The following is a 10,550-nucleotide window of genomic DNA, read 5'->3' as shown; positions in this document are numbered from 1 at the left end:
TACTGAGCTTCTGATATAGTGCCACCCTTTGAAGAGACCAATCCATCACCTGGTGGCAAATTAATCAGAGCACTTTAATCCTGGAAAGGAGAGTTATTCACCATGACTGGGACTGGTATTTGGTTGGGCCAAAACCACTACAGAACTTTTGGTCAAAACCACTATGCCAGGTTTTACAGAATGTTCCATCTGTGAATATGGGATTCTGCATAACATTGCCTTATTTGCCTTATACCAGTGGTTCCCAACCTTTTTAGCACCAGGAACCGGTTTCGTGGGAGACAATTTTTCCATGGACAGGGGTGGGGTGGGGATGGTTTGGGGAGGATTCAAGCACAGTACATTCAAGCTCACCTCCTGCTTTGCGACCCAGTTCCTAACAAGCCACTGACTGGTACCAGTCTGTTGCCCGAGGGTTGGTGACCCTTGCTAAGGGGTACATTTTACAGCAAATTTGGTGTGCACATGACCAGCAAAGCACGTGACCATGGGGACTGCACTCTGTACCATTCAGAAACTGCCAGCACAAAAGGATGGTGGAATGGCCTCTTGAAGGGGCAGCACGGTGCCAGCTTGGGATGGGCAGTCTATGAGGACAATTCACTATGCTGCAGAGTCACAGGCATCACAAACTTTTAACCAATGACCAATATGTAGCATTGTTGTCGACAGGTAGGATCACTTTTGACCTAAAAAGGCTGCCTTGCCAGGGATGTCAGGACCTCTCAATTTCCCCTCCCCCCACCAGGTGGCCCATAGCCAGTGACTGAGGGAAAAAGGAGTGTGAAGACTGGCCTCTGGGCTGCCTGCAGGTGGGACCACCTGTCCTGTAGTTAATGTTCCAGAATTTCCTATGGGGTCAGGCTGAAGCTAACCTCCAGGCAGATCGGGTTCTTGCTAGTTTCTTTCCCTGCCATATCCTGCTTCCCTCACCCCCTTTCTCTGGAGCATGCTCTAAGTAAAATGCTCGCGCCTGAATTCCTGTCTCCGACTTTGCTTTTAAGGGAACGTGACCTGAGATAGGTACTATCTCAGCTGATTTCCCAACATTATGCCCTTGCTGTCGTAAATCATTAAGCTCTTCTCAAACTATCTCATCTGAGTGTGCTGAAATACTTACAGATTTGCTTAAAGGTTTAATTCTCTCAAATATTTTTTACTAAGATCAAATGCTTTTTATAAAATAAACATTACAATTTTTCTTTAATTTATTCAGTGCTGAAATATCTTAATAGATTCTAAGGTGAAGCTATTCTTGCATTTCTGAAATGAATTCAATGGTCATCATGTTTTTTTAAATATGTTTTTGGATTCATTATATATTTTTTATAAAGCTTTTGCATCTGTGTTCATGAGTGAAATTTTTCTTTCCTATGGTCTCCTTTTGTGGCTTGATGAATCTGGAGGACATTATGCTTAGTAAAATAATCCAGTCACAAAAGCAAATACTGTATGATTCCACTTATATGAGGTACCTAGAGTAGTTAAATTCATAGAGACAGAAAGTGGAATGATGGCCTCCAGGGGCTGGAGGGATGGAGGAATGAGGAATTACTGTTTAATGGGTAGAGTTTCGGTTTTCAAGATGAGAGAGGTCCTGGAGGTGGAGGGTGGTGATGCTCGCACAATGTGAATGAATGTACTTAACACTGGACTGTACTTAAAAATGTTAAGATGGTAAATTTTATCTTGGTTTTTTATTTCTACCACAATAAAAAGGGAAGTAAGTGTGTTGAGTTATTGAACTAATTTCTTAAGATTTGTGATATGGTGTATCAGTGACCTCAAGTTTTTGCTTCTCTCTTTATTCATAACTTTTGCCATCTGACCTTCCAGCTCTTCCTGAGCACTAGAGCATGTGTCTCTGTCCGCTTTCAAACCTAGCCTAGATTAGCTGAGCGCCAGAGCATCTGTAGATGCATGAGTGGTTTAAATGATTCTTTTTTAAAGCCACTGAGTTTTTGGTGTCATGTTTCTCAGCAATACCAAGGTAATTTAAGTATAAACAAACATCAAATTTGGGAACAATCCTGTCCAGTGTGGCTCAGTTGATTGGAGTGTTGTCTAGAAACCAAGGGGTTGTGGGTTTGATCCCCAGTCAGGTCACGTGCCTGAGTTGGTTGGTTGGTCCCTGGTCAGGGAGCATTCGAGAGGTGGCTGATTACTATTTCTCTCTTGCATAGATGGTTCTCTCCCTCTCTCTCCCCGCACCTTCCCTTCTTTCTAAAATCAGTGGGCATGTCCTTGGGTGAGGATAAAAAAAATTAGAACAATCTCTATAATGTCTATACACATTTTTGATAATAATAATAATGATACAGTAAATCTGCCCTGACTGGTGTAGTTCAGTGGGTTGGGCTTTGTCTCGCAACCTGTCAGTTTGCTGGTTTAATTCCTAGTCAGGGCACAAGCCTGGGTTGTCAACCAGATTCCCTGTGGGGTGTGCAAGAGGCAACTGATCCATGTTTCTCTACCTCTCTTCCTCCCTTCCCCTCTCTCTAATAAATAGATAAAGAAAGAAAATCTTTAAAATAATAATAATAACAATAGTGATACACTAGAACTAATAAAAGAACATAAAGTGGTGCCCTCAAGTTAAGAACTAAACATTGCCACACATCTTTCACATTCCCTTCCCAGAGCCAGTTATGATTCTGATTTTGTTAATCTCTTCTTTATCTTTTTTTGCATTTTTACCAACTTTTTATGTATCCATAAACAATAAGTGCATTGCTTAGTTTTACTTTTTTAAACTTGATATAAATTAACTTCTATGGTGTGAATTTGGTTTGGCAAAAAAATATGTTTTTGAGATTTCATGATATGAATTAGGGCACTTTTTTCCCCTCAGGTTATATATTTTCCCCTTTATTGGTGAGTTATCTTTTCTTTTATTGGTTGCCCTTAATGATTTAACATAAATCCTTTATAATATCCAAAGTTAATTTATAAATTTTCTTTTCCTTTTACTCAAAAATCCTTAGAATGCTTTAACACCAGTCTCTTTACTCCCCGTTTACATGCTTCAGCCACTGTTAACCTCACATGCTAAACATTATATTGGTTCCAGCGTCTGTTTGTTTGGATTCCCCCAATTTCCCTTTATTTACTCACTGAACTTTCTTATATCTCAGACCTTCTCCCTGTGATCTTACCCTTTTTCTTAAAGTCTTTTGTTAAGAGCTTCTTTTTGGGAATCTGTTAATACTAATCATTCTCAGGTTTCTTTATTTCTTTCTGAAAAGTCTCCATTTTACTCTTTTTTTGAGAGTTAGTTTCACTAGGCAGGAACTGTAGGTTGGTAGTCACTTTCTCACAGCATTAATATTGAGGATATTCATCTACAGTTTCTGACTTCTGCTTTTGCTTTTTCAGAAATAGCTATTCATTTTATTTTCATTCCTCCAACAATAATCTGTCTTTTCTCTCTGGCTTTTTAAAAGATCTTTTAATTTTTGTTATTTTAAACTTTACAATAATGTTTCTATAAGTATGCGTTTAAAATTATTCTTGTTGGGATTTGTTGGATGTATTGAATATGTTATAACAATTCTGGAAATTCTCTAGCTTACCTTGTCTAATATAGTCTCTCTCCTACTTCATTTTTGTTTTCTAAACCCTGATTCATTGTATATTGGACCCTCTAACTCTACCATGTCTTTTAGCCGTTCACTAATATTCCCCTTCTTTTGTCCCTTTAGAGTAAGTTTTGGATAATTTATTTAAAATGATCTTCCAATTCACAAATTCACTCTTTAATTGTGTCTAATCAGTACTTACTCATCAATTTTTTATTATAGCAGTTACATGTTTGTCTAGCTGCCATGTTAAAGTAGCTTTGGGAATGCTCCTATTGTTCGTTCATGGTGTCTTGCTTCCTCATGCATTTGATGATTTTTGAATGTGAGCTCATGCTATTTGTCATTCCACTATGGGAATTATTTAAGGCTCATTTGGTTTGAGTGTACTTATTTTCAGAAAGAATTTACATTTGCTTCCTGCTGGCATTGAAGACACTGTCAGACCATGTCCACATTAAATCAGAAGTCTCCACTCATGACTTCCTAGGCTGTGTAACCCCTGACATGATGACAATCGTGACCATAAACACTCAAGAGAGAATTTTAAAATCTTGTCCCACAACCATAGCAGAAAGAGACTCATTCTTTGTTCTATGCTCCTGTGAGGACAATTTTATTTCTCACTTCACCCTTTTTTGAGGATCTAGGCTTTTCCTGGGGCTGTGTGTGTGTTTTAGGTGTGACGAGTGTTTGTTGATACGATTCCCCTTCAAGTGGTGCACAAGGCCCCTATGTCCCTATATAAGGCTGTTCAAACAGAAAGTAGGCCACCTGTGTCAGTAAACATTTCTGGATCAATCTCAGGATCGTTTTAGCTCACCTCCCCAAATTTGTGCTTCTACTTTGGTCTTGTGGAAACTTCCTTAGTTTATTACAATCTTACCCATTTATTTAAGACATTGAATTTTGTACCTTATCTAAAATTTTCAGCTTTTGTAGCTAAAAATTTTAAATAAAATATAAAAGGAGGGCTTCAGGATATCTAACCCACCTTATTCTTAGAAGTGGAACTCTTATTCAATTATATACACTGCTCTGAAGTCTCATATGGTGCCTTTCACGTGGCAGGCACTTGTGTATTTTGAATGAGTACTTAAACGATTGCTGCTTTTCATTGTCACGTGTAAATTCCGTTTTTCCTATTAGCTCCTATTTTGCATTTCTTTTTTGTCTGCCCAAACCCCTAGCTCAGTGCTATGCACTTGTTAGGGCCTTATCACAATGCATGTTGAATGAATAAACAAGTACCTGTCTCCCTAGAGAAGATTTTATCATTGTTCTTAGCATCCTGCTCCATAAATTAGTCATCCTTACATTAAAAAGTTTCTACTCAGTCTACTTAAAGTCTTTTTTCAAAAATGCTAATCTATTTCTTTCTGTTTTGCCCTTTGTGACTATGGAGAACAGCTGATTGGCAATTTTCTCATTATAAAAACAATTAAGTTTTTAGATGTCAATATGACATTAACATGGCCCTTTAACATCTCCTTTCCAGGGTAAACGGCCTCATTTCCCCAGTGGTGGAGAAATCTACTTCTGCATGAAGTTGGGTGTGGTATAAATAGGCTTTATTCTGACAGTTCTCTGGAATGAAATATATTCTCATCTAAATAAAATAATGTGCACTTGAACAGGTGACTTGTGTGCCAGGCGTTCTTGCTGAAGTTCTGTTTGTGCGTCATTGGCCCCTGGGCAAAGATGTTTCAGGTAACCTGGGCAAAGAATGCAAGGCTCTGTGGCTCTGTGGTCAGCCCTTACGGCAGCTGCATCCACGTTCCGTGAAATCTGTGAAATGCTGCAGCCCAGAGCTCCCGCGGCTCACCACTGCAACTTCCTGCCTTCCTGCCCAGGGCGCTCTTCTCTGAGGCCTCACACATGGCTGGTGCCCTGGCCCTGGTCCTCCCCCACGGAAAATAGGAACTTGGCCAGACCGAGGCTGAGGAGAGAGCCAACTCATCATGTTCCTTCTGAGGAGGTTTCTCTCTGGCTGCTTCTTCGTGGTCATTCATCAGTGAGCATTTGTGCCATGCTCATGGCATCATCTGGGCCCTTGGCAGCTACCAGGTGTGCAGAAACCTATGCGAAGATCCAGGAAGTAAGATTACCGGATAAAAAGATGGTCTGTTGACTTTCGCCTATTCAATCAGATACCCAGTTGATTCAAGAATGAACCTGATTCCTCTGCAGTGTTCAGCTTTGTGCCGAGTTCTGAGAGGAATAGGAAAAAAAACCATAAAGGACTTTCCTTCTGGAGAATGCCTCTCAATAGATGGGTCTCTGAACAGTAATTTATTCATTTATTCAGAAAGTAGTTTTTGAGCCCAACTCTGTGCCAGGCACTGCTGTAGCCATTTGGAATACAGCAGTGGCCAAAACAGACGAGGGTGTCTGCCCTGGAAAGCATTCATTCCAGGTGTGCACAAACACATTTTCATTCTCGAGGTCTGGTTTTTCAATGTCTGCAGGGAGACTGTTACTTAAGGAAAGCTGACTGAACTCTTTTTGCAAGACAGTGGCTCTTACTAGCCCATGGCCACAGAAAGGGCAGCAGGCCAGCAGGCCACAGGCCCACTGCGGCTCTGCGCTGCTTTTGGAACATTGAGCAACCCACAGAACCAGGGCCGGCAAGCCAATGTGCAGGCCCCAGCACAAAATGGAAACATGGGCCTCTTGTTCTAAAAGCAGGGGGATAAAGCTGTTTTCTTCTTCTGCAGTCTCTTTCTCAACCTGTCATAGTGCTCTTTGTATCCTCTGTAATGTTTTACGCCTTTAGGCACGGAGATGTGGGCCGGGTAAGTACAGACCCTCACAGACACTGCGGGCCCCCACTGCGCAATTTGGTGCAGGTAGTATGCGTACCCGTGCCTGTGCCCAGGCGTGCACTAGGTATGGAGGGCAGAAGTGGCTGTGGGCAGGTGGCCAGGAACTTGAAGGCAAGGAGGCCCCAGGCACAGGGCTGTGGGTGAGGCCAGATTCCAACCCCTGGTACTTGTTCCACTGTCCTACCAGACTTCACCAAGAAAAAACAAATTTGAAGATCAAATTAGGGAACATTTTAATTAACTGAAATTAACTCATTAAGTGAATTAAACCTCAAGTTCTGAGGCCTTGGAGGGTGGAGTCCTGTGTGACTACTCTGGTTACACACTAGTGAAGCCAGCCCTGGCTGAGCTCTTATCTTGTGTGTATAATACAGAGATAACAACACCTGTCTTTCTTCCTCACTGCCATGTTGTGAGAATCAAATAAGGAGTGAGGGGAGGTATTTTAAAAAGTATTAAATGTGCTATAAATAATACGATATATAACACTATATAACATACAATACGTTATATGTGAACATAAGGCACTCTATTACTTAAGTCCATTTTCTCACATCGATAACACGTTCACTTAGCATGAATCACATGCATGTGTAAGGCGCTCCGTGACTGGCAGTAAATATTCCGTCTCTCAACTCTATGGAGACAGCTTATCTAAGGTGGCATGCAGTCTTTTATTAAGGAGTCACATGATTGGGTCCCAGAGCAGATGGACTGTAGAAAAGCTCCAAAGTCAGCCTTGTCCAGGAGCCCTTGTCAACCTGCTTGTCGTGTTAAAGGAAAATTCCATGAAGAGTTTTAAAATTTTTCTTAGAAGCTTATTGGTCTTGGCAAATGGCATGATGTAATGGTTAATTAGACCTGGATTTGAACCTAGATTTGCTACTTCCTAGCTCTGTGACCTTAGGGACGTTACGTAAATAAGCCTCTCTTCATTTACCATAAAATGGGTGTGATATTAATAGTACCTTCTTTAAAGTTTTCTTCTAGGATGAAACATGCACACAGGGTCTCGACATATTACCAGGCATGCAGTAGGTGCTCAGTAAACGTTATCTGTTACTGTTTTTAGATTGGAGGGTGTTTAGGTTCATGCAAGAGGCTTAAAGATTAATAGATAGTTTTGGCTGGATATGTATTTAATGAGCCTCATTCTTAGTCCCCAAAGTAAATGAAAGAGGCCATGTCTGGTTGGCCGCTAGAGACCCACGTCTTTAGATTTGCCTCATGCACTTAAAATTCTCCACTTGGGAAAGGTCTGTGGGGCAGAGGAGAAAACACAACAGAAACAATAACCCAAACATCATATTGTGACCCGACTGAAACCACAACTATTTGTTATTATCAGGGAAAGACACAGACTCAACACTGGAAATACCACAGATGACTGTATGGGGTTCCCTGGAACCAACTTCTGTGGACTCTTGTTTTTATCCACCCTTCTACTTTTGTCTTTGAAGTCCGCATATGAAAGTGGGCTGTGTAAACATTTGATAACCATGGTTTATGGAGAGCTGCTTCTTGGCCAGGTCGTATGTGGAGATAAATCATAGTGCTCACACTGGACTTTCACAGGACTCTCGTGCACTCACTTCAGGATTCAGTGTTGCCGCTTATAGAGCTACCCTAAAAAAAAAATTCCCATAACGGGTTACCAACCTCTGAGAAAATCTAATGGCATTTCTTTAATTAGGGATGAGCTGAGGACTCATAAGAGCCAGTTCCCTGAGGGACTTGACAAATATGGGATGCCATCTAGTGATGAGTTTTCAAAATTCAGGCTCACTGTCCCAATGTCTCACCAAGGCCAATACAGCTCAGGGAAGGCTAAGAACAGAAGGAGCCTCATGAGCCAAAGCCAGGCAGAACCTGGTCTGGAGGAGATGACAGAACCAGAGCCCCTGGAGAAGTCTGGAGAAGTCCTGGGCACACTCCTCTGTTTATGGCCCACCCACATCTCAACCAACCAGACAGATGTGTGTCCATGATAGCTTTACTTGGAAGCCTTACTTTGTTTTGTGTTTCATACGGTACCCCCCAAAAGTGGTCGATTGATTGATATGCTTCCGTTCTGAGATGGGTTAAGATTGTGATCATTAACCTGGATATCCTAATTCTTTTCCTAAAATTCTTTGGGAAGCAGGTGAATGAGAAGATTCGGGAAAGTGGGAAACCAAAATCAACTTTTATCCCTCCATTTTTAATGTATCAGATAAGGAAAAAAAATTAGTCCCCAAGGTCCAACTCTGCTCCACTGTGTGGAGCAGTTTGCCTTCTCATTGGCTTTTAAAGTTTAAGAGAAACTTGTGTGGTTTTCATTCATTCGATTATTCATTTATTCAGCACATGCATGCCTCTCAACACTGGTCTGTTACAGAGAATGAGATTGACATAGTTCTTTCTTTCATGGAACTTTACACTAGATGCATTTTGTCTTCAAAGAATGAGTTATGAAATCATGTAGTGGGGTGTGCTGGGCATTGGAAAAAATGACTTAGAACAAAATCCAAAAGCATGGCCTTGCACAGGGATATGGGGAAATAGCAAAAACATAGTAGATCCAACAGTAAATAATAATAAAAGAGACTTACTTTTGGCAAAGAGAATGGGACTGAGGAGAAACCCCAATGCTGTGAGCTGCACAGGAAGGTTAGAACTCATGGGTGGGCAGAGGTAGGCCTGCGTCCTCAGTAGGGGTGAGATGATTCTCACAGAGACACCCACAGGTTGGAGCAGAGTGAATTCTGCATTCTTGGTCCTGTTGGTAAAAATAACTGATTGGGAGCATTTACAGCGAGTGGAGATGATATGAAGGTGCGCTGAATTTTCTATTAGTTAACAAGCTCTTGGAAGCTCTACCCTCTAAAACCGTTCACTTCCATATTTTCTCTGTGAAATCCTTGTGTTTATTCTATTTATTTGTACCTATTTCTTGAAGCAAAGCCTCATGTCATGCCTTCTCTTGCTGACCGTTGGCCTATTTTAATTTTTCCTTTTCCCACTGAAGCCTAGTCCTTATTCCAAACCAGGTGTTATGCATTCATCCTGGCAGGTGCTGACTACTTTGCATGACAATAGCTAGCAAACCAGGCAAACAAATCTTAGTGAATATGAATCAGGAGTGTGAGAAACTATCACCTGCATCACTGGTGAATTGTGAGAAAGGGAAAGTAAATGATGACTTAGGGGCCTGGGATCCTCCACATCAGGGCCCTTGTCTGTGCATCTTTGTGGAAGTGGTGCCTCACCGGAGCCTGCTGGGAAGCAGGCATGCAATGCAAGTTGTTGAACTAAGGTTATGAAATGACCATGTGGCTTAACTGAAGGGCATGGGGCTGCAGAGCGGAGCAGCTGCCTCAGCCGTTTGTGGCTGGGTGACCTTTGGCAGGTAATCAGTCTTCCTGCACCTGAATTGCCTTTTCTAGGAAATGCAGATGATAACAATCTTCGAGCCAGGCTGGAGAGATTAGAAATAACAATGTAAACACATGGAACATATGAGATAGTCCAAATGTATAACAAATGTATTAATTATACTGTAAAATTGGCAGATTCACAATATCTTTTCATTATTTATAGTCGGGAGTCTTTACGGCACGTGTAAACCAAACTTTCACTAGGGCACGGGTTTTAAGCAGGAGGGTTGTGTGATTCGGCTATGATCACGTGCTGGCCACCTGCCTGTGTGTTTCGACCCTCACAACACGCCCAGGAAGCAGGGGCTGTTATTTTATGGTGAGATGTGGGACCAGAGGCGCAGAGACAGTCCCTCGGGAAGTATGAGCCAGGGTTGAACCCAGGGAGCCTGGCTGCAGGCCCACAGTGCACTCAGCAGCTCCAAGAACTGAGAGTGAATCATTTGTTTTCTTGGGGAAAATGGCCATTGAATATGAGGAAAATACTCAAAGAAATGTGATGAATAAAAAAGTTTGCTCGGGTATTGTTTCTTTGGGGGATCTCTGGGTCTCAAAATTACATTACTTGTGAATGGCAAAGGTCTACCATACTATTATTTTGAAGGATTCTATTTAAATTTAGTAATTCTCCCAAGGTGCTTTCTCCCATTTCCAAGACTTTAAGCTCTTTGCTGCTGTTTTGAAAAGCAAATCAACCAATGTCATTTGTCAGTGTGAGGTTCACAAGCAGG

Source organism: Desmodus rotundus, chromosome 4 (genome assembly GCF_022682495.2).
Source record: "Desmodus rotundus isolate HL8 chromosome 4, HLdesRot8A.1, whole genome shotgun sequence".
Lineage (NCBI taxonomy): Eukaryota > Metazoa > Chordata > Mammalia > Chiroptera > Phyllostomidae > Desmodus > Desmodus rotundus.
Note: the sequence above shows the minus strand (reverse complement) of the source record.